The 23,245-nt window shown below is 32.8% G+C and overlaps 2 long non-coding RNA genes across 11 annotated transcripts; one reads left to right on the top strand and one right to left on the bottom strand.

Moving 5' to 3' along the window:
• The first annotated feature begins 8,276 nt into the window (after window positions 1-8,276).
• LOC111403996 lies at window positions 8,277-15,902 on the top strand. 10 transcript variants are annotated; one of them, XR_002704619.1, is made up of 9 exons: window positions 8,286-8,609; window positions 8,972-9,100; window positions 9,999-10,097; window positions 10,535-10,638; window positions 10,947-11,048; window positions 12,284-12,401; window positions 15,211-15,276; window positions 15,384-15,516; window positions 15,658-15,902. It is a non-coding gene; the product is annotated as an uncharacterized LOC111403996 (long non-coding RNA). The 10 variants fall into 10 exon arrangements; XR_002704617.1 differs by having other exon boundaries at window positions 8,277-8,609; window positions 9,933-10,097; window positions 15,211-15,516; XR_002704618.1 differs by having other exon boundaries at window positions 8,280-8,609; window positions 10,535-10,675; window positions 12,313-12,401; window positions 15,211-15,516.
• A 1,340-nt stretch (window positions 15,903-17,242) lies between these two features.
• LOC111403995 lies at window positions 17,243-21,777 on the bottom strand. The gene is made up of 2 exons (XR_002704610.1): window positions 21,093-21,777; window positions 17,243-17,536 (listed from the first exon to the last, which is right to left on the bottom strand). It is a non-coding gene; the product is annotated as an uncharacterized LOC111403995 (long non-coding RNA).
• Window positions 21,778-23,245: the final 1,468 nt, after the last annotated feature.

The raw sequence follows: 23,245 nt of genomic DNA, 5'->3' as shown, positions 1-23,245 counted from the left end.
ATATTTTCATTTACTTTACACCGTTCAAGATTTGTTCTTCATAAATATTCAATGTTCAATATTTATTCTTGATAAATGGTATTTATAATGGTTCATATGAAAAAAATAGTTCCATACTCGGCATATGTGTAAAATAACAAAAAATAAAATTACAAAAAAATAATTAAATTTCCAATGCAAATGTTATATACATTGAACACAAATTTACATTTATTTCATAATCAAAAAAAATAATTATATTTACAATTCGAATGTTACATATATTTAATACAAATTTACGGGTCACCATGAAATCCGAACAAATCATAAGCTAGCTTTTTTCTCTAATTCTGTATCCACGATTGGTTGATTCCATCAACCTTATGTCATATACTTAAAAATTCAACGTACTTAATGGTAAATATGCCGCAGTCACCGCTACAATTGAACAAGAATGGATCAGTTCAGTACTGTATAGCTAAAAACTAAATTTGAAAGATGAAAACAACAAAGTTCAAACACTTACCTTATGGACTGTCCGCTGTCGTTGTGTTCCGAACAATTCGCAATCTGTCCTGTATAGTCATTCTCGCTCATATGGCCATCATAGGACCAATTACAGTTACGGAATCCAGGTTTTGCTCCAGCTAACCTTGTGTCAAACACTCAAACATGAATGATCTGGGTCGTACACATATATAGTCGTGTCAACAAAAACGATCTCCAGCGTAATATAGTGCTTTTTGATGCACGTTGGAATGTATATATGTGTACAACCCTCCCATGATTTTTCCCCGACACTCGGCGACATTCCTATGACCCGCTCGAACATATATTCTGGCACAGTGTACTCGTTACCTATAAGTTGGAGCGACTGATACTCTATGGTAACGGCACGTAGGAACTCGGTGTTTAATATGACTCGACCATGGACGTTAAATGATTTTGGATGTCTTTAAACTCGATCTTGCAGCAAGTTCATGGTCAGGTCGATGTGCTGTATCAAGAAACACCAAAAAAGTATGAGTTATTTATTTAATAAACACAAAGTGACGTATAAATAAAAAACACGAAATGAATAGTTCACTTACATCGTCGGCGAGCCAAGCTCCCGAAGTGGTGATATCGTGGAACCACTTGTAAGCGTCCGAGACCGTCCGGTTACCTATCGTACGGCTAACTCTGAAAAAACAGGAAAATGTTAAAATAAGCATAGACGAGTTAGCATACAATGCTTTATTAAAATAATACAATACTTATTCGGGGATAATTTTCCTCCACTCCGTCTCGAACGCTTTCCACTTGGTGTTGTCTACCTCCCTGAATAAGTTCGGGTGCTTCCCATCGATGAACGTCATCCTCTTGGCTTCAGCCATAAAGGGAGAAACAACATACTGTGACGGCACTCTCAACCTCTCGTCGACCACCTACTCCGTCTCATCAACAGCATGTCTCTTACCCTCAATTACGACGGGTGTCCTCTCAACCTCCGGGGCTACCTCCTCCGTCGCCACCTCATCTGCCTCTCCCATCGGGGCCACCCCCTCCATCGTCCTCTCTCCCATACCCATCGGGGCCACCCTCTTCCCCTCCATAGACAACCACAATGATTCTAATGTCTCATCATGTCAAAAATGTGGGTGACCCCCCTCTCCATCACCATCTCTGTTACCCTCTCGATCATCATCTCCACCATCCCCTCTGTCCCTTCATCGCCTACCGTCTAAATCTACTCTAAGTGCCACTACCGTATCCTGAAGGTCGACAACGCAAGATCGTAGCATTCCAACATCATGGGATAGATCGTCAACTCTCCCTGTCAACTTTCGTCACATATCGTCGACCCCCCTGTTAGATAATCGACCTTCCCTGGTCGACCCTCTCCGTCAACTCTCATCGTAGCGCACCGACCTTCTCCGCTACAAATCCAGTCAGACGGGCATACAAATCATCATTGTGTGCCGGAGATACATGGGGGACGTGTCTGGACGAGGGAGAAGGAGGTACCCTCAACGGTAGCGATGCCAATCGCGGCTGTGATGCCCTCGACGGAGGTGATGCCAATGGCGGTGACGATGCTCTCGACGAAGGTGATGCCAATGGTGGTGGTGATACCCTCGGTGGAGGTGATCGTCGATCAGCTGGATCGCTCTCCTATATAAATAACATTAAAAATTATTCAATAAATTTATACGTCGACGATATTCACATACCCAATCTCGGTCCAGGTTCGGATCAGACATCTCCTTGTCTTGGGTGTACAGAATGCCTAAATCCTGCACAAGACTCGGAGCCTCCTCTTCCATCAATGGCGTCAACTCAGGTATGACTTCAAGCTGACATATTAACATTTCAACTAGTTAACGATCATGTAAATAGATTTTAAACTACGTATAATATAAATCACAAATGCATAATACTTACCTGAAGATCGTCGAGGAGGGCCGATAACTATTTCCCAGTCCATCCGCTTGAGACGATCTCCAATGATGCATCCGAGGGCATCATGTTTTCCTTCGCTTTCACGAAGCGGACCCCCAGTACAGGAATTGTCTCATACACCCAAATATACAACACATACACTTATTATGCATAAATGTAATATACTAAAACTTTAACTTTAATTATATTAAACATTTACCTGCACCACTAAAGGCAATCTATATGTATCGTATTTATGCATTGACCGCATGGGCCTCGAGTGTGATCTGGTGAAGATATGTACGGTGTCTTCATAGCATCTCCGGTCCCATGGATAGTTGTTGAATGTATCGATGTCATCAACAACTTTTAAATAAAAAATGTCGATGACAGTCTTCTTGTGATAACATCTCATCACATTCTCGAGGATGTAGACCAGCCCAAGCTTCAATCTATTTAGCATTTGGTCGTACCCCCGATCGCGACCATCAACTCGAGTAGATGCATCGACCTATGTCCCTAGAAATACGTCTCGTATAGCCTATTGTTTCTCTCAATGGCTGCATCGTCGCCCGTAATCCTCAGTCCAGTGATCAAGCTAAACTCATACATCGAGAAACTGATGACCTTGCCCCCGAGGTCGAAGTGGAGGGAATCGCCGTCGACTGGCCTCCGAAGCCGACATAAAAGTGCATCGATCATCTGTCCTGAGTACTGCACCTTTCGCATCTGGTACTGTGGCCACAAGAATGACTGTCGTAGCACATCTCCGCGATGATCATCGAGCAGCTCCAACACAACAGTAAAACTCTCAAAAATACCGTTCCAAATAGCTTTCCCCGCCATCCGTTTCAACTCCCCATCTAAATGATACTCCATCCTGCAAAAATTTAAATGTTGGAACATTGAACAAGAGATAATAAAATAACGCATAATCTTAAAAAATCAATGGGAACCGAATTCTTGACGCTAATAACAAAATAAATTCAATACAAATGTAAACAATAATTAATTAAATTAAAATACAAATTAATGAGACTTTCAGTAAAAGGAAATTATTAATATTTAAAGAATACAAAAAAGTTAAAAATTAAAGATTAAATATATTCTAAAAAAATTAAAGAATATAAATATTATTTAAATAAATTTTAAAAAATTAAAGAATATAAAAAATAAATAAATAAATAACGTAATTATTATTTAATCAAATGAAAATTTTAAAGAAAATTAATCTTGTTTATTACATTTGAAAAATATATTTACAAACAAAAATTTAAAATTAAACAAATAACATGGAAAATAAATTGTTACTTTCATAATATTCAATTATTAAATTATATAAATAAACGACAAATAAATAAATAACACAATTTTTAATAAATTAATTATAGAATATATTTAAAAAAATTAAATATATATATTTTAAAAAAATTAAACTGTTAACAGTCCGAACAGTCTACAGTTAACAGTCTTGGGCCGACTATTAACAGTCTTGTAGTCAGCCCAATTAAAAAAAATATATGAAATTTAAAAATTAAATAATTATTCAGAATTACAATGACAAGAATTAATGAAATTCGATTAACGAAAAGAATATTATTTATAAAAATTTTTTAATAAAAATAAAAACAAAATTTAAAATTAAGTAATTATTCAAAATTACAATGACAAGAATTAATGAAATTCGATTAACGAAAAGAATATTATTTATAAAAAACTATTAATGAAACTAAATATGAAATTTAAATTTAAAATTAAAAGAATTATTAAATATTACAATTTTAAAAATTAATTAACTTCGAGAATGAAAAATTATTATTTATCAAAAATGAGGAAATAAAAATAAATATTCAAATTAAAATTAAAATTAAATATCACATTTAAATTTTACAAATAAATAAATTATTATTTATTAAAAACTAATAATTAAAATTATTTAAAATGGAATCCTTAAATAAATGTAAGAAAAAAATAATAAAAAAATAAAGACGACGGGCCGACCATAACAGTCAATGGGCTGATTAAACAGTCAACCCAAATAATGGACCGACTGTTAATCAGCCCAAATTAAAAAATCATTGGCTGACTGTGAAAAATAAAAACAGTTATGGCCCATGACAGTTGGGCACCCGGCTGTTAACAGTCGGGCACCCTACTGTTAAAATCCCCAAAATGTTGGCTGCGTTTTCAGCTGGCATTTTTTTCGGCTCTTCTCGTCAGAAAATTTCCATTTTCGACAAGAAAAGCTTGCAAATCTCAAAATCCACATATTATTCTCCAATTTAGACCCATATTCATACTTCTACACCTATATAACCAATATTACATTCAAAAAACCTCCACAAATTCAACATTCACAAACAATATGAAAATCTAAACATTAATCTAGTTAATTAACAACGCGAAGCTTGCCTTAACAAGAAGAAAGTTGTCGGAGATGAACTGAAAACGTCTAACAACTGGAAACCGACCGTAGCTTTTCCTTGATTTTGGCCGACTGTAAGCAAATGGGAAAGTGACCGTCTGAGGGTATTTTGAGATTTTGACGTTTAAAATCAATTTTCATTTTTCCCCCTCTAAAAACTGATCAAAGGTTACTTTGGAAATACACATGGGTTATTGAGTCATTTTTAATGATTTCCTCAAGATATTAAGCCCCCATTTGATACCCATTTTTTCCAAAATGTATTTTTTTCTCTCTTCTTTTCAATCACACATTCTTTACTAAAATAATATTACACATAATCAAAAAAATTTCCTTATTCTTCAACCACACACTTCCCATTAAGTTACTATTCTAAAATGTATTTTTACATAAAAATGCCCCTCAAACACCTCCTAACTATGACTCATTTCAAGATTAAGAGAAAATGTTTAAATTTTAAAAATCAAATATTATTAAAATTTAATTATGAAATAATTAATGAAAAATATATTTTATTAATTAAATATATTAATATTACAATTTTATATAATTTGGTCACAAATTATCAAATTAAATGATCATAAACCAAAAATTTTATTAGTCACAAATTATTTCACAGTTACAGATCACAAAAAGTCTAGGTCATACTTTATTCACCAGTCACAAATCACAAATTTTATAAGTTACAACTCAAAATTTTAGGTCACATTTTATTTTTTGGTCAAAAACTATATAATTTATTGGTCACAATCTCAAATAATCAGTTGCACTCTTAATCCCACCAACTACCCCCCCTAACCCTAATCTACCATGGCACCTATCGAAAGCAACTCTACCCTACCACCACCATTAGTGCCACCATCACTGTTGCGCTGCCACCTCCAGCAAACTACAATTTTCAACTTCAAAACCACTACCTTACCACCATAACCACTAACGAAACCATAGCCACCAACAAAATCCAACACCGACCGCCCAACACCAGATTACAGGCACACCAATCATTGCCCAAACACCAACAAAATCTTCACCCCAAAATCGACAAAATCGTCACCCAATCACCAATAAAACTACCACCTTACCACCACAACCACCAACAAATCATTGCCAACATTGCCATCAACAACATCTAACAAAATCTCTGCCCAAAAAACAACAAATCAGATCGAAAAATGTTGTCACCTCGGCATTGCCACAACCAGAATGACGCTGGTTGTGTGCGGTCACACTCATATCAGATCCACGTTGGTTGTATGCGATTACACTCAGATCAAATCCAAAAACCAGAATGCCTAGCGGCTTCCGGTAGCTTCTACTCCAGCCACCTTTGGCCGCTTTCTCAAGTCGTCCTCTTCGTCTTCTTTGCCAACTATTTCTGCTTTGCCTTATTTCATTCGGTTCCGATAGCAGCGTCACAATAGAAGGCTTGATGGTAGAAAAGCAAATCTACGAACGACAATGCAGCCTCTAACGGCGCCGTGTGTTGCTATGTGTTGTAGCAATTCACGTTGATAGTGCGGCGACGACGTTGCATTGCAATGAGACATATTTGTCGACAATATTTGGAGGTCTCTGGCGAAAGTTTTTGGTGTTTCGGATAAAGGGATGGAAGAGAGAAAGTAGAAGTTAGAGAGAGAGAGAGAGAGAGAGAGAGAGAGAGAGAAGAGATAAGGTTGAGGGTAGAAAGAGAGAAGAGAATACGAAATGTTATATGTATTAGGGCTGTAAGCAGAAATTGTCAAACAAGAAAATCTAACCGAAATCATATTTTAAAAACCATCGGTTTGGTGCCACGTGGACCTAATCAACGAAATGATTTTGATTCAAACTAAAACGGTCAAAATGGTTTGGTTTATATTTGAGAATTTTAATTACGGTTTAAAATCAAACCGGACCGACGAAAAATATATAAAAATTAATTTTTTTGAAAATTCATCTAAATATGTAAAATTCAATAGTTTTGTCATTTGTGGGTATTTTTGTCAGTTTTCAATTTTCTAATACAAATATATTATTATTATTAGCCAATAATCATAACATATATCTAATAATCTCAAAACTAACATAATCTATTAAAAACATTTTTCCTCTTCATAATTTAGATTAACTCCAGCCGACACCCAACATAGTCTTGAGTCACTGGCACTACACACTTTTTTTTCAGATTTTTCACATCTGTTCAAAGTTGAATTGAAGTCCATTATACCAGATCAGAGACAAAGAGATCCTAAACCTTCGGTGATAATATTTGTTACGAATAAAGTTTTAGATCAATAATTTTTTGAGCAAACTAGAGTAAGAATTTGAAATTAAATGCATTTCGTAATATCATACAAATGTAAATTTGTGTAATTTTTATGTTTATATATTATAAACAATTACTTTATTGTTGTGGTTGGTTATTCTCTTTGTCTAATTAGTATTATTTTTTCAAATATGTGATCACGAGGTATTGTTGGATATCATTATATTTTTTGGGCCTTATATTTGTTTTAATAGACTTGTATTGTAATGTTATTGTATTGTCATTAGCCTAAAAAAGGTGGGCAAAAATGAAAAAAATAAAAACCTATGTTTTAGTTTATTGTGATTTAGTTGGTATTTAAATTTATAGTAGATATATTTAGCCCCTATTTGAGCCATACTTTCCATATCATCATAATGAGAATTGATCGTTGGAGAGAAGGCTGTGTCCCACACATAAAACAGCATGTCAACAAAGACGCCTAGACTTATGGGATAACGGTCCAAATTTTCATTTTTTTATCTAAAAAATTTGGTTCAAACAGGGGCTTAGTTTCTTTTAGATTTATTAGTAGTAAGATATAAATATATATTGAATTCAATAAATTAATGACATAAAAGTAGACTGACAAAAAAATATATGGCGAAACAGGCGGTTTAAAATCTGACAAAATCGTTAGGTTTAGATTTGAGTTTTTATTTTTATTTTTTCAAGCCGTTCAAAACGGTTTGGTTTAGGTTTGAGTTTTTCTCAAACCGAATAAAACGGTTTGGTTTGAAAATGTATAAAAAATTGGTAAAATCGGACCGCTTACACCTCTAATATGTATATTAAGTCGATTTTGTAAAATAATTATTAATATTAAAATTTTGAATTAATATCTGATTTTTTTATAAACAAGATTTAGTTCTCATTGAAATTGGATCTTAAAAAATCTGATTGGGTGTAATTTCCACTTTACTTATTTGCTAATATTCTGGACCGGGCCGGGAGAATATCTTGGGCCCTAAAAGTAGCAGGCTGAAAATCGAAGCGGCAATAATTTTCTTAGGAACCTGAGCAATACAATTTTTTTTTTTAAATTACACTTTTCCTTATTTTTTAAGATCCAACTTCAAAATTGGGTGCAAAGTTTGATATTCAAAAATCATATTATAATTCAAAATTTTAATCCCTTTTCCTCTTAAAAGAGGGGATTCTAAATTCACTATTTATTTTTGTCACCCTACTTTTCACACTTGAACTGGATTATTTACTGTTCATTATCAGGTTTTGTACAGTTGAGTAAATATATTCTTTATGCACCATTTGTACATTGGAGAAGCTAGCCAACGACAGAGAAACCAAAATCTTTATTCCTTCCAAGACCATGGTGCTGTAAAATTAGTAGACTCTCTCCACAAATCGTAACTACCATTTTCATTTTGTCATACTCCTCATTTGTCCGTCGACTCCGACTCGGACAGTCCGACTCCTCTCTGTCGAGGTGTCCATTTTACAAAGGAACCCCAAAGAAACCCCGAAGATCGAGGATCTTTGGTAGGCCTTTCGATAACCTCGATCTAGCATGTGTTAAGTTTTGTTGGATATTTGGTTCTTGTGTATTCATTTCATATTTTCTTCAAAATGGAGCCTTAATCTCAAAAGCCTAACATAATTAGTGCTTATAAATCTAACTACCTTTTCTTTTCTTTTTTTTCTTTCTTTTTTTTGTTGTAAATTTTAATCGATCCAATGTTTTAGCTTTCGTTGAAAATAAAGTCTTTCATCCGTTACGTTTTCATTTGCTTTGGTATGACACATATGGGTGTTGATCATATTTTATTGTGGAATTAGATTTTTATTTTCATTTTCACTTTCACAATTTTGGATACAAATGCTTATTTTGATCTTTTTGCAAGTCGGAGAGTACATGAGGAACCAGAAGATGCAACAAAGGGCAGAGACATTTTAATGAAAGGCCACCTGCTGAATTCTTGACTCTGTCAAATGTAGGAAAAACTATGACATCTTCTCTTCCAGATAATATCGTAAGTGGTTTTCCTCAAAGTGATTTTATTGCATTCGATTTCCTAATCGGCCCACAAATTAATATAGAATTGGAAAGGAATTGTTTTTCTAATTTTTAATTTCTAGAAAGAGGAAAAACCAAGAAATAAAGCAGAATTACCCATGGAAGTGGCACAAAAGGCTCAAAGCTTGTAGGATTATGTTCTAAGAATAGGATCATTTAAAGTGGGTGAAGTGAACAGAATGAGCAAATAAAGTTAAATATTGTTGGATTCCTTCAACAATCTTGGATTTTCTCTCTATATTATATTGGGCTATTGTCTTCCTTAATTTCTTATGTGACCTTCCAGCTAGCCTTATCAAAAGAATTATCATTTACAAGTGTTGTAAACGATAGAAATCTGCATAGACTATTTCTTCTTTATTATGTCATTCTGAAAGTTGATCATAAACTGCATCACACTTTATGATCAAAGATAATGACATGGAAGCTCTCTTAGGCACTTGTATACTTTATACTTTGAAACCTTCTGTTGAAATTTTATCTTTTGAATTATTCAAATAGGTTGTTCAATGTTATATGAAGCTATTGTGATTTTCCTTTCCTAAGCCACTATTAAGATGTGTTATGAATGAAAAAGATATTGTTCAAAGGTAAATTTCGTTTTAGTTAGATAGAAATTTGGGCACGTAGGCTGTCAGAGTAAAAGAGAGAGGGTAAAACAAAACTTGCGAACTTGTGAATTGCAAAAGTTTTATGGAAAGTTCTTAGAGCTCTAGGATGTTAAGAGATTGTAGTAGATTGAGACATGGAAGTTTGGTTGTTTGAAATGTGACTTGCTTAATGTTTAGGGCTTTGGAAGAAGACAATTTATATTGCTGATGTAAGCTAATTTCGTTGGCCCTAATGCATTTCAGTGAAGCAGAGGCATTTTCTAAGTGGTTGAAAAAAGAGCTTCAAGCTTTGGAAGTGGCAAATGTGCGTGTAATTTTGGAGAACAAGCATTAGTTAATGAGGTAACTTAGGATTTTAAGCATTGATATCCACATGTTTACTGCATTTTGTTTTCTTGCCATCACTTGTGATCCCGTAAGATATTTGTGTTAATTGATAGTAGGTGTACGTCATCTTTATCACGTCTTTCTATTCAATCATAGCTTGTCGATTTTACCTGTGTTTACTTAAAAGTATAACACCTAATTTTTTTTAAAATACTTATGAGTATTATCCAGTTTCATTTATTTTCTTTTGGTTTTGTTATTGTGTTTGAAAGATTAATTTTGAGGATGTGTATATTAGCCAAACTTTCAAAATTTGTTTGGTTTACAAGAAGCTAAGTCATTTGCAACGTTGAAAATAAATTTTTTATGACGATTGTATTTGGTTTTTATTTTCTTTTCTTTCAAGTTGACAGCAACGTGAACCCTGAATGATTTATTTAGGGATCGTGCAGGTACTACAGGCCTTCAGATTGCTACTAATTTTGTTCAGGACATGGATGAATAGTTGGGTACATTCAATATAAAATTTCAAGATATGAGAGAGGACATAAAATCAGTATGCATCTCCCCACATCGTGCTCTCATTTGAAAATGTATATTTTCGTCTTGTCTTGTGATTTTGCTCATATACATCATGTTAGTTATAAAACTATATACTGCATAGTGTGTTCGTCTGATTCTAATTTTGCTTTGTTCAACAACATGAGCAAATTAAAATTCAATTTTATTTGTTTGCTAAAGCATAGCTGCTTATATTATCACTTGCTTTATAAAATATTTTGAAGAATTTGTTATGAATTAATTCAAATTAAGCGCTTCCCTGTGCTTTGAGAATGTTCTAACATATTCTTTTGTTTTATGAAGGTTGAAGCCCCTAATAACAAGCTGGAAATACATTCAGTAAACAACAAATCATTGGTTGATGAACTTGATAGCCTTTGAGAAAGATTGTGCATCCCTTCCCAGGTATTTTCTTCGACTTTTTCATTCAATAAATTCAAAGAACTTTTTTTTTTTTTTTTAACACTTGGCAGTTGTACTTTGTATTATTTTCCCCATTTAAATTTCAATATATAGCATGGCTAATAAGAAGTTCAGGTATTCTAGCTTGTCGGCTCGTTCAGGTTGTTATTGAGTTTCTTTTTGTGTTTATTGGGGCTTTTTTTAGTACTTAACACTTAGCAGTTCAGGTGTTAAATACTAAAAAGAAAAAAGAAAATGGGGTACATGATGTAAAAATACCTTTGAGTTTATTGCTAGCCCGCAATACCTTTTTTAAGTATTTAACATTTGGGAGTTGTATTTCAATCACGTAATGTTTTCCTTACATGCTTTAGAATACCTTTGAGCAGCAAATGAGCGATTAGAGATACTCAACATTTAGGATAATATTATGAGATCTTGCCTTGATAGTTTTCAAAGTGTGTATTTATATTTTTTGTCCCTTGCAGTTTTGTATTTTCCCTGCTGGGTAGCTTAAATTCTCTCTTTGCCATTGAACAAACTCTGTCTATCATAATGGTACCCGAGGTTCCAACCATAATACTTTGTATGGATTTGTCACATGGTTCCCCTAGCAAGTCTAATATTCCATCCATTGTTACAGTAAAATGCTACCAACCTCTTGTTCTTTATGCTCCTTCAAATTATTGCAACCTGCTTCTATGCTTTTATTTTAAATAGTTTGTCTTCTTGAGGAAATGGCCATTAATATCTCATTAACGAGCATGTGTTCACATTCAGTCCCCTAAAGTTGAAATCATTGATCCTCTTTATAAGCATGTCTCAGACACTGAGGATGAGGGCATAATCAGATGAGTTTAGCGTCTTCAATTAAAATTGTTAATGGGTCATATGAATAAATGCCGATGCAACTCCTTTAATTTGCTTTACTGTTGAGGCCACAACTGCAGATTTTTCTTGCTAATGGAACTAAATTTACAGCAGGCTTCCTCTGAGAGACCAGCTTAGCTCAATTTGGCATGTTATGAACTATGCAAAATTGTCCATAAATATGTTACTTCAATTCAGAAAACGTCAATTTTATGATACAATTGTTTCTTTTCTTTATTCAAATAAGTTTTCCACAATTTTTATGTCAATTCTGTACTATTGAAATGTAATTTTGATAATATACATTGTTAGTGCCAAATGTTAGTGTTATTTATATTCACTGTTCAATCTTCGATTTTTTTTTCGAGGTTTTAACAAATCATTCCCAAAAAATTAGGAAATTTCAACTGAAATTGGAGTTTGACGATGAATTTGTGAGGTATCGTGATGAAAGAGACCGTGAGTCATGGCTGATATGAATGGAAGGTGTTTTTCGACGAGACCCATAAAAATTAACTTGGTTGCTAGCAAACAGAATGTGGGTGGTCAGGCTAAAGTTATGATTTACCTTTCATCCTTGTGGTACTTTTGTCAGCTTATTAGATGGCCGCATATAATTGACTTAAACAGGCTGAATTAGATTTGGTTTTTGCATGATGTGATTTGATTCCTGATTTTGGCAGTTCAAATGCATTGATGGCTTTTTGTTTTAGATATATTTTCAACGGTTGATGCTTATTCAACAATGCTGTTCTTAAGTATGCTTCCTCTCAGTTTTACTCTTGAATTCTTAAAGGTAACCACAGCTTACGATAACATTTCTTTGAAGTACTTTAGAAGTTTTCAGCTTTTGAATCTTTAACTTGTCTAATCTCATAAAACTCCAGTTGTCTCAAAGCGGGATGTCAGAAGGCTCTAGGCATTGAGCTAATTACGGCTAAAATGGTAACACTTTTAGTGCATGTCAGTTTTAATTTCATGTTTCTTACTTTTGGTTCTAATGATAATAATAAATTGTTTTACTCAATACCCTTTTTTTAACTCTACAGATACTATAGGGTCCGTGCAACCTTGTTAATGGTGTTTATAAAAATTTGTTGTTGTATTCAGGAACCTTTGGCGTAGTTGACTATACAAATTACGAAGATATTAAATATGTTGTATTCATCTTGAAAGTGTTTAACCTTCTGAGCATCCATGAATTTTTCCAATCAATTTGACAATTCTCTTGCTCAAATTCGAAAACTTGATGATAGTGAGTTTAAGAGCCCTTGGAACAGAAGTTCGAACGGGGTATCGTGACGTGGATAGGTCCGTTCAACATCCATGTTTTGGCCTTCACAATAGGGGTGTAAGCGGTCCAGTTTTACCGATTTTTGACAAATTTTCAAACCAAACCGTTTAAAACTGTTTGAGAAAAATTCCAACCTAAACAAAATCATTTTAAACGGTTTGAGAAAAACTCAAACTTAAAATTAACGGTTTGGTTCGGTTTTAAATCGTCGATTTCACCATATATTTTTTTGCCCGTCTACTTTTATGTCATTAATTCATTGAATTTAATATATATTTATATCTGATTAGTAATAAATCTAAAACAAACTAAGCCGCTGTTTGAACCAAATTTTTGGGACAAAAAAAAATGAAAATTTGAATCGTTATTTCACAAGTCCACCCGTCTTTGTTGACTTGCTATTTCATGTGTGGGACCTAATCTCCTCTCCAATAGGGAATTTTCTCATTATATGATATGAAAAATATGGCTCAAACAGAGGTTAAATATATTTACTATAAATTTAAATATTAACTAAATCAAAGTGAAATCACAATAAATTAAAACATATATATTTTTTTTCATTTTTGTTTACTTTTTTAGGTTAATGACGATAAAATAATGTTACAATACAAGTATATTAAATTAGATATAAGGTCCAAAAAACATAATGATGTCAAACAAGATCTCTTGATCATCATATTTGAAAAAAAAAAAAGATATTGATTAAATAAAGAGAATAACCAACTACAATAATAAAGCAATTGTTTATAATATCTAAATATAACAATTACACAAGTTTACGTTTGTATGATATTACGAAACACATTTAATTTCAGATTCTTACCTTAGTTTGCTCCAAAAAATTATTAATCTGAAACTTTATTTGTAGCAAATATTATGACCGAAGGTCTAGGATCTCTTTGTCTCCGATTTGATATAATGAACTTCAATTCGACTTTGAAGAGGCGTGAAAAATCTGAAAAGAAGTGTGTGGTGTCGGTGGCTCAAAACTGTGTTAGGTGTCGACTGGAGTTTATCTAAATTTTGAAGAGGAAAAAAGTTTTTGATAGATTATGTTAGTTTTAAAATTATTAAATATATATTAGGATTATTAGATAATAATAATAATGATATATCTGTATTAGAAAATTAGGAATTGACAAAAATACCAACAAATGACAAAACTATTGAATTTTACATATTTAGATGATTTTCAAAAAAATTCATTTTTTTTATTTTTTTATTTTTATATATTTTTTCGCTGGTCCGATTTGGTTTTAAACCGCAATTAAAATTCTCAAATCTAAACCAAACCATTTTGACCGGTTTGATTTGGGTCAAAACCATTTCCTTGACCGGGTTCGCGTGGCACCAAACCGATGGTTTCTAAACTGCGGTTTTGGTTCGGTTTTCCAATTTTGCGATTTTTGCTTACAGCCCTACTTCGCAAGGTTATATTCTTACATTTAGCGTGATACATGGGGTAGTTTCATTTCTGGTATTTATTTAATTTTTGAACTATTTGAATGAGAAAACCTGCTAATACATTTGGCGTACCTCTCGTTGCTACTATTGAAGCTTGAATACCCTTTTTTTTAATTCTAGACATGTAAATGTTGCATATGTCACTTGATTGATAAAGCTGAAACTTTGCTTTCAGCTACTTCAATACACGAGCTAAGTTAACTAAATCAACATCTACGAAAAATAGTGGTGCTATATTCAATTTCTCTTTAAAGAGTTGAAAAAATTTCAGCCTTTTCAAATCCCGAAGTCTCTTGCTTTTTTATCCTCCAATCATCCTCTATGTTTCTCTCTTAATCTTACACATTAAACGGTAATATATTCTTGTTTTCGTATCAATGTTTTAAAAGCCTTGAAAAAAATTGTGTTTTCCACTCTTCTCCAACTGCCATTGACTGTCTTGATTCAATTCATTTGAGTGAATTGACAAGTTATTATCATTATGCTTGAATGCCATTGAAGCTAAATTTTCTGAGTTGATTAAAAAAAACGCAGAATGAGAGGTTCACATACTAGGAGTAGCTACATTTAGGTGGTGCCGATGATAGATAGTCATTAAAGGTAAAGTACAGATGATAGAAATAGTGATGCTGTGATAGAACTAGATGTGGTCCTGGTGGTTATGTGATGGACTTGAGTATTGATAATTGTGGATGAAGTTCACGCAGTGGTACGATGGAGACAGAAGTTTTGCTGGTGATTCTAGCGGTAATAATTTGATGATTTCAAGTGGCATTATTAATTTCAGTCGCAACAACAATGGTGTCGAGATGGGGCAGGATGAATAATTATGGTAACCAGGTGCAATATTTGTATTCATCGAATATTTATTTTCATATTTGCTGTGTTCATTGTTATGTTAATCCAACATTTTTTTTTCTTTTCATTTATAAAGCAATTGTGAGAGTAACTGTAATTCGTTCGTCTTTATTTTTTTCTCAGGCAATTGATAAAAAAATCGCTGAACTTTCTCGACAATGATGATTTGAAGAAAATCTGCAGTGAATTTTTTTTTGAATAAGATGTCTTCCCCTGTTTGTAAACAAGTTATAATACTTTATCTTAATTCCTTTCAACTTTAAAACAGCAAACATATATTATGAGTGTAATGGTTGTTGGGCCTTTCACCTGCTCTTAAACACTCTGATCTTCACATTGGTTGCATTGTGTCTTACCATTTTTCATAATCACAAGCTTGTATTGTAATGTTAGAAATCACATCGCATGGACGGTGTATTAATATAACTACCATCAACTGCAAAACTAATCAAACATTAAACATTTCTTTAAAAATCATTGAATATTACATTGGAAATATATTGGATGATTATTCTCAGTGTTGCTTTTACTTTACTTTATCTGATAAATTATACTATAGGACTAATAGCTCTAATATACAATCTATTGTAATCTTTGCCTCATTTTGTTTTTTGTCTATGAATCATTTTCCATTTCAGTGAAAACATGCATGCATTCAAGAAGCTGGAAAACAAAATCTCAGACTTTAAAAGAGAGAACAAAATGGAAGAGAGTGGAGAATCGTGTGTTAGCTTCTTATTGCCTCATTCGTCAACCTGGTTGCTTCTAAGTGCAACAAGTAAAACCTATGATAGTCTTTTTGTCTAAACTTTAAACCCCATTTTAGAAAACTCTAACTATGGGCATCAATTGCAACTATAAATTCTTATGATTCATAAAGGGAAGCGAAATAAGATAGTTCTTGTGATGAAATTAAATGGCAGATATTTCAAATGAAAAAGTTTTAGTAGTTAATTGGCTATTAGGACAAACTTATGAGCAAAACATATTAATCTACCTAACAACTTTTATTCAATCACTAGTGAAGAAAACGTGCATTGCACGTTGGTGGGTGAATATTAAATATAAGTGTATGGCGGTGGTGAATGAACATACACAATAGTTTTTAAAGAAGCAGTGAATCTAACAACAGTCAATTTCGTTCGAAGTTGCCATAGAAATATTAGGAATACAATTAAATATGTAGAAATTTAACCGTGAAATTACGTAAAAAGGGGCTCTCATATACATATTCTCCATGGAGATTATATAAAAATGGCTCTCAAATATAAATTCCCCATAGAAAGAGAGTGCATTGATGGATCCAACTGGAACTTCTACTAAAACATACTCTTAATGTGTTGAATAATTATAACACTCACCAAACAAATGTCATGGCCTAACGAAGGTGGGATAACTTGAAAGAAATGGTGTGGTAGATCAATTCCGCACAACATAATATTTCCACTACAACAATAAATGTATTTATTAAACTTTTAGAAGCAATTGGAAATTAATTTTTTTTCCATACTAATCATTGTCTAAAAATGTAAAATTACATTGTAAAGTAATGTAGTTCGAAAGAATAAAACTCAAATGGCTTAACTGATAGTCTCATTTAAAATGCAAAAAGTCAATGAAAAAAATACAATTATTGATTTTTTTTAGTAAGTGGATGGAAAGTAAAGCAAATTAATTAAGAGCATTAAGCATAAGGAACACTCTTGGAGACACCATATTTAAACTCGAAATTATAAGAATGATGGATGAGCAATAACCAGATCTTCTCGAACCTAATCACTTTTTTTCCTTCTCATTTTCGTAGCAGTCATTTGAACCCCATAACATTCTAAAAATGTTGTACTTATGTATGATTTTTGTATTACAAATAGTAAAGCACCCTACCCTCGAGCATCAGTAAAAATGAAAAAAAATGAGAGAGAAGACAACATACGATGTTTTGTATCATCAATTGCCAATAGCGCAATAGCCTCCTCCAATATATTGAATGTCATTAGGGAACCTGCAAAAGGGTATTAAAATCAAACAACAGCAAGCAATTCCAAATTTATTATAATACATAACGAACTTTGAGAATGATTTTAAGCAACCTTGAAAAATAAAAAGATAAAACAACGACACTTTTCTACATTGAAATTGTGCAATCTATCCCTATCCATCAGATACGACACAAGACTCCTTCCTTCCCTCCACTTCTTCATGAATCAAAAGTAACAGTAAACACCCCCCCCCCCCCCCCCAAACCCCCCCCCCCCCAAAAAAAAAAAAAAAAAAAAATCACAGGGAAAGTATTTCATCACCCACCATCTTGAAAATACTAAAATCAGCGAGCACATGCGCATTTTATGTTCTACTTTCAATTCGCACATACAACATGAAGAAATAGGCCACACACCCCCACTTCCAACCATTCTAAAAGCATAAAGGGGAAAAAACATGATGTGCTCACATTGAAAATTGAAATTATACCTACATCATCAACACATTGGTGAAAAATAATTGTATCCTAGAGAACCTAACTTGAGACTGGGGAATTAGCAAAATAATGAGAATGATTCTAGGGAGCATCCATCTCTTTCATCTGCCTCTCCAATGCTAGGTGTAAGTCTCACTTGGTGACAAACGAAAGTGCAATTACAGCAGAAGATGAAAAGTAAATTTGATGGCATGACAATCTAGATACTGCTTCAGACCCCAACATAGAAAGTACAAATGCTATTACCATAATTTATATATTTTCAAAAAATAATACATAGCATAGCGGTATTCTTAGATGATTGGTATTTAAATTAACTAAGATGGACGTCCAATTAACTTGAAAGTTACTCCTAGTCAACTTTTTGTTACTTATTATAAACAAATATTTGAATTAGCACATAAACAAATCATCCACTCGCCTAGCAACAATTACGTGGCGAATGCACTCCCTCAACATCACACCATAATGTAATGCCAAATCTGCATTCTCATATATACACGATCCAGTAGCAAAGTAAAATAGAAGTCAATCATCAATTGAAGAAAATAAGCTTTTAAGCAGTGTCAGAAAATGGAGAGGCAAAAATAATAATAATAACTGCAGCCTATTTGGCTATGCTCAATAGAGACAAAAATGTAACTTCTTAATGGCAACTCTCACCAAGGGCAATACCAATAAGGAAAGCAACAAAATAATACTTCTAATCTCTCTCTTCAGCCATAATCTAGTTACTTTTTTTCATTGAGAGAAATATATATCTGCCACACATTTTTTTCACAATAAAGAATTTACCAAAAGCATCATATAATTGAATTGGGCGGGACTGAGGTGTAGAAATAGGTATTGCTCCACCACGATGGAATATTCTAGCAATTGAAAGCCAGTAGTATAATTACACCTTGAAATGGGGTCAGGTTGAGATACAAATATGTCGGTAGAACTCTAGGAAGCTAAAACCAAAATTCTTTCTCTTTGATTTCAACATATGTATACAAAAGTGAATGACTATAAAACTTTTGTTATATTTATTAAACCAAGTTGCATAAGCTTTAGGAAAAGAGACGTAACATAAAACAGCCAACTATTACATTGCAATAATTTCTTATAAAACTCGAATTTCAAATCATTGTTAGTCAAATTGCTTTTTTAAGACAAGAATGCTGAAACTTATAATGGACTTTCTGTACGAGTAGCTACCATCAAATCAAATTTTGAAACCTATATTATGAAATGAAAAATTTTACCATAAAACGAAATGTTTCAAATTTGATCTCTTGTGCAGTGTTATCTAAAAGATGCACTTCCTTGATAACCAATATGGAAACAAGCAATTCATGATTACAATCTTGTTGTCAAACTGTTTAGAGCTACACTCCTTTCTCTAGCTTAGGATTAACTTGTGAGTGATCTTTGCCATCATTTCCCTTAAAACCTTAGTTGACATTGCAAACTCAATATCTTACATCATTTCTAGCATGAGACGCTCTGAAAGAGTCTGTATTTGAGAATATAGAGACGTGATAGCTAAAAATTAAGTCTTGGAAATTTGCTAGGCATATAACTGAATGTATTATACTTGATCTAGAAATGTAGATATCCCAATTTTCATAACTGCAGAGAAATCCTAAATAATAAAAACTTCCAATACAAATTCTTAAGATATTAAAAAATTGTTAAAAATAATAAAGAGCAAATTCTATACACATGACAAAAAAAAATTATTATTAATAATAATAACAATAACAATAACAATAAACAAAAATAAGCAAAATGCAAAAATTGTCCTGACCAGATTGCCTTGAGCAGGAAGAACGGTCCAATACTTATAAATACAAAAGCTTGCAAATGGGAAAATTTTATATTAGAAAATGGTACACAATGTAAAAAATAATTAATAAATAAATAAATAAATAAATAAATATATATATATATATATATATATATATATATAATTTGTAGATCCTTTACACGGGTTAAAATAGATGCAACTTGTGAAGCCGTTTCAAGAGAAAAGTGGTGTTTGTGTAGTAGGAACTGTAGGAGCATTTGTCACTTACTTTTTGGTTGAGGAAGAGATTAAAAGGAGAGAACATGACAAAGAAAAAATGGGGTTTGTTTAAAAAATGAAGGGGACCATTAAAATCTTTGAAAAAAATGGGGTTTTTTTAGTTGATGATTAATAAATTTTAAGTGTTTGTAAATTTTCTAGAAATTCATTTACAAATGTGAAAAACATTTTGAAATTGGATTAAAAAAAAAGGTTTATAAAGAATAAAGTTCAACTTTTATTAGTGAGTCATTCATCTACATTAATGAAATATTGTTATTAGACAATATTTTGTATGGATATGAAACTTGATACTATTTTTTGTATGTCCTAAACGACTTATTAGACAATATTTTGTATGTCCTAAACGATTTAAATATGATCTTTGGGGTATTTAGATACTATCTATATTTATAAAAAAAAATTATAATAATAAGGGCCACTACTAAAAAGTAAAAAGAAAAAGAAAAAAAGAAATTAAAAAAAGAAAAAGAAAAAGTGAGCCTCACACGGAGCTGCTTTAGCCTCAATTTTTATTTATTTTTTATTTTTTTTTTGTGTGTTTAAAAAAATGTTTTGAAGGATGAATTTTCTTGTTTTTCTCATTGATAGTTGACATAATTAAATGCTTCAAGAGATGACAATTATTCATGAAATTGAGTTCAAAACTGGAAAAGATTCTTGAAATGTTTTGACAAATTCTACAGCTATATTTTTGCTCCGTGCGCGACGGACTTGGTCACTCCATGCGCTGCAGAGTTATACACAGTAGTTCAGCAGCACGAAGCAATTTGTACACCACGCCATCTACATATTTTCAACCAAAAAAATATGCAAATATAAACTAATAAATTTTTTAGCAGAAATCAATGAAGCACCGCATAAATCTAATAAATTTAAGACAAATTACTCGAAAACATTGCCATATAAATTGCCTACCAGCTTTAGAAAACAGAAAAGAGAAACATAAACTTTCCTTTATAATAAGGAAATATCATATTCAAGTTAAACTCAAATGCATAGATTTCATACCCAAATGAAGGAATACTCCATGCCAGCATAGCTTTTACTTCTTGAACCAAGAATACTTTTTGACTTCAGCTCATCAAAGAAATCTCCTACCATCTGCAAAATGAACCAAGAATACTTTCACTTGGGTAAAACAACAATAAATTTAAATGTATAAGTTCATTAGTTCTGCCAATGGAAGTTGCATATTAGCCTCCATTGGAGTACCTCAGCTAGGTAACCCATACATCCTATTTACCATAAAATGGACGCAATATTTTTTACAATGTAATAATTATCACTTAATCAATCCTTATAGCAATGCTTCAATTTGAGACCAATCACAGAATTGGAATTTAATAACTCACAGGACATAAAAAAGAAATCAAAATCAGAAGAATTCAAATCGTAGAGCACATAAACAATAAGAACAAATAGTCCAAATTGAATTAAAAAGCAAAATTATATGGGTAAAAACTCCCAAATCGGCCAAAAAATCTCTACTATACCCACACCAAACTCTTCTAATCCTCATGAAAGCATTAAAAGCAAAGATCGAACAGAATTCTGAAATTCTAGCCGAACATCTATATGGCAAAAATAATTTGCAGGAAATGGGTGATTGTGTGGGAAAAATGGAGGAGAAGTAAAGAGGTATGGGGATAACGTGGGAAAATGGAGAAAAAAATGAAGGAAAGGGAAAGAGGTATGACCGATAGCGTGAGAAAATGGAGAAACGATGAAATGAAAAAATAAAGTTCCAAGACGATGTCTATTAACGACACGTGTCCCGCCCTGCTTCGCTCTTTTATATATGTAGGATAATATACATCTCTCATTAGTTCTATACACCGAACACGCTAACATTATCTTCAAAACAACATAATCCGTGCATTGCCGAGCAAAAAATAAGTATTAATTTATAAAATTAATTTAATTTACATACCTTACCGTCCACCATTAATATTATCACTCTACCTCTTCCTTCTCTCTTCTCTCATTCATCAGTTTGACAACCTCCATCGATGGTGTGCAGCTCGTCGATGACTTACCTTCATCGCCAAGCAGCAACGTGTCCTTTTCCCAATCGAATTAGAGGCAAATCGAAATTTCCTCTACATTTTCCTCTCGTCGGCCTTCTAGTTCTACTCTTCTTTCAATTTTGTGGTGATAGGAATTTTTGAGTGGATTTTGTGTTGGTGGTGGCGATTGTGGTGTAAGTGTAGGTGGTTGTGGCTTGTTTGGAAATTTCGTTGTTGGTGGTGGCAGTTGTGGTGTGGTAAAGGTGGAGATAATAAATTTGACGAGATGGTGGATGCAGCGGTGGTAGTGACGATGGTGAGGTTGCGGTGGTAAAATTGGTACTAGTACTGCTAGTGGTTGTTGTAAGGTATTGACAATAATAGTGGCACTGGAAGCGACGGTTCATGTGGTGATGGAGTTGGCGAATGCAGTTGGATTTTATTGGTTTTGGGGTTTTTTTGTTAGCAGTGGTGCAGATAGACTTTGGCACTGGTAAGGTGGTGGATCTGGCACTGTTGGCGGTGGTAGTCGCAAATAGTTATGGTGCAGGCGGTGCGATGGCCGTGGAGGAGGGGGTGGTGTTGCTGTCAGGAAGTCGTGGTGGTGGTTTTGACGATGATAGTGGTGTTGCTGCTGCTGGGGACAATGGTGATATTGTGGTCGCAAGTGTTGGTGGTGATCACAAATTATTTGGTTGACTATAACTATAAAATTAGTTAATTCATGATCAATAAATAATATGTGGCCAATGAAAAAGATAAATTTTACAAAAAAATAATGTGACTTCAAAAATTATTAATTTGTAACCGATAATTTGATAATGTGTGATTGTACAATAAGTTGTAATTTATAATATTTATGTTTTGTGTTTGATTTATAAATTTTGGATTTATGATCAGTGAAAGAATTGTAACCTATACAAATTTTGAATTGTGATCGTAAAATAATTTGTGACATATAAAAATACTGATTTGTGATCGTAAAATAATATGTGACTAACTAAATCGTTAATCTGTGACCAAATTGTATAGATTTGTGACCTTAATATATTTAATTAATTAAATCATAAATAAATTTTAATAAATATTTGATTTTTGAAATATGAAACATTTGTTCTTAATTTTGAAATTGGTGATACTTAACCTATTAGTTAT

Source organism: Olea europaea, chromosome 11, assembly GCF_002742605.1.
Source record: "Olea europaea var. sylvestris chromosome 11, O_europaea_v1, whole genome shotgun sequence".
NCBI lineage: Eukaryota > Viridiplantae > Streptophyta > Magnoliopsida > Lamiales > Oleaceae > Olea > Olea europaea.
The sequence above is the reverse complement of the archived record's forward strand: the minus strand, read 5'-3'. Positions and strand labels throughout refer to the sequence as shown.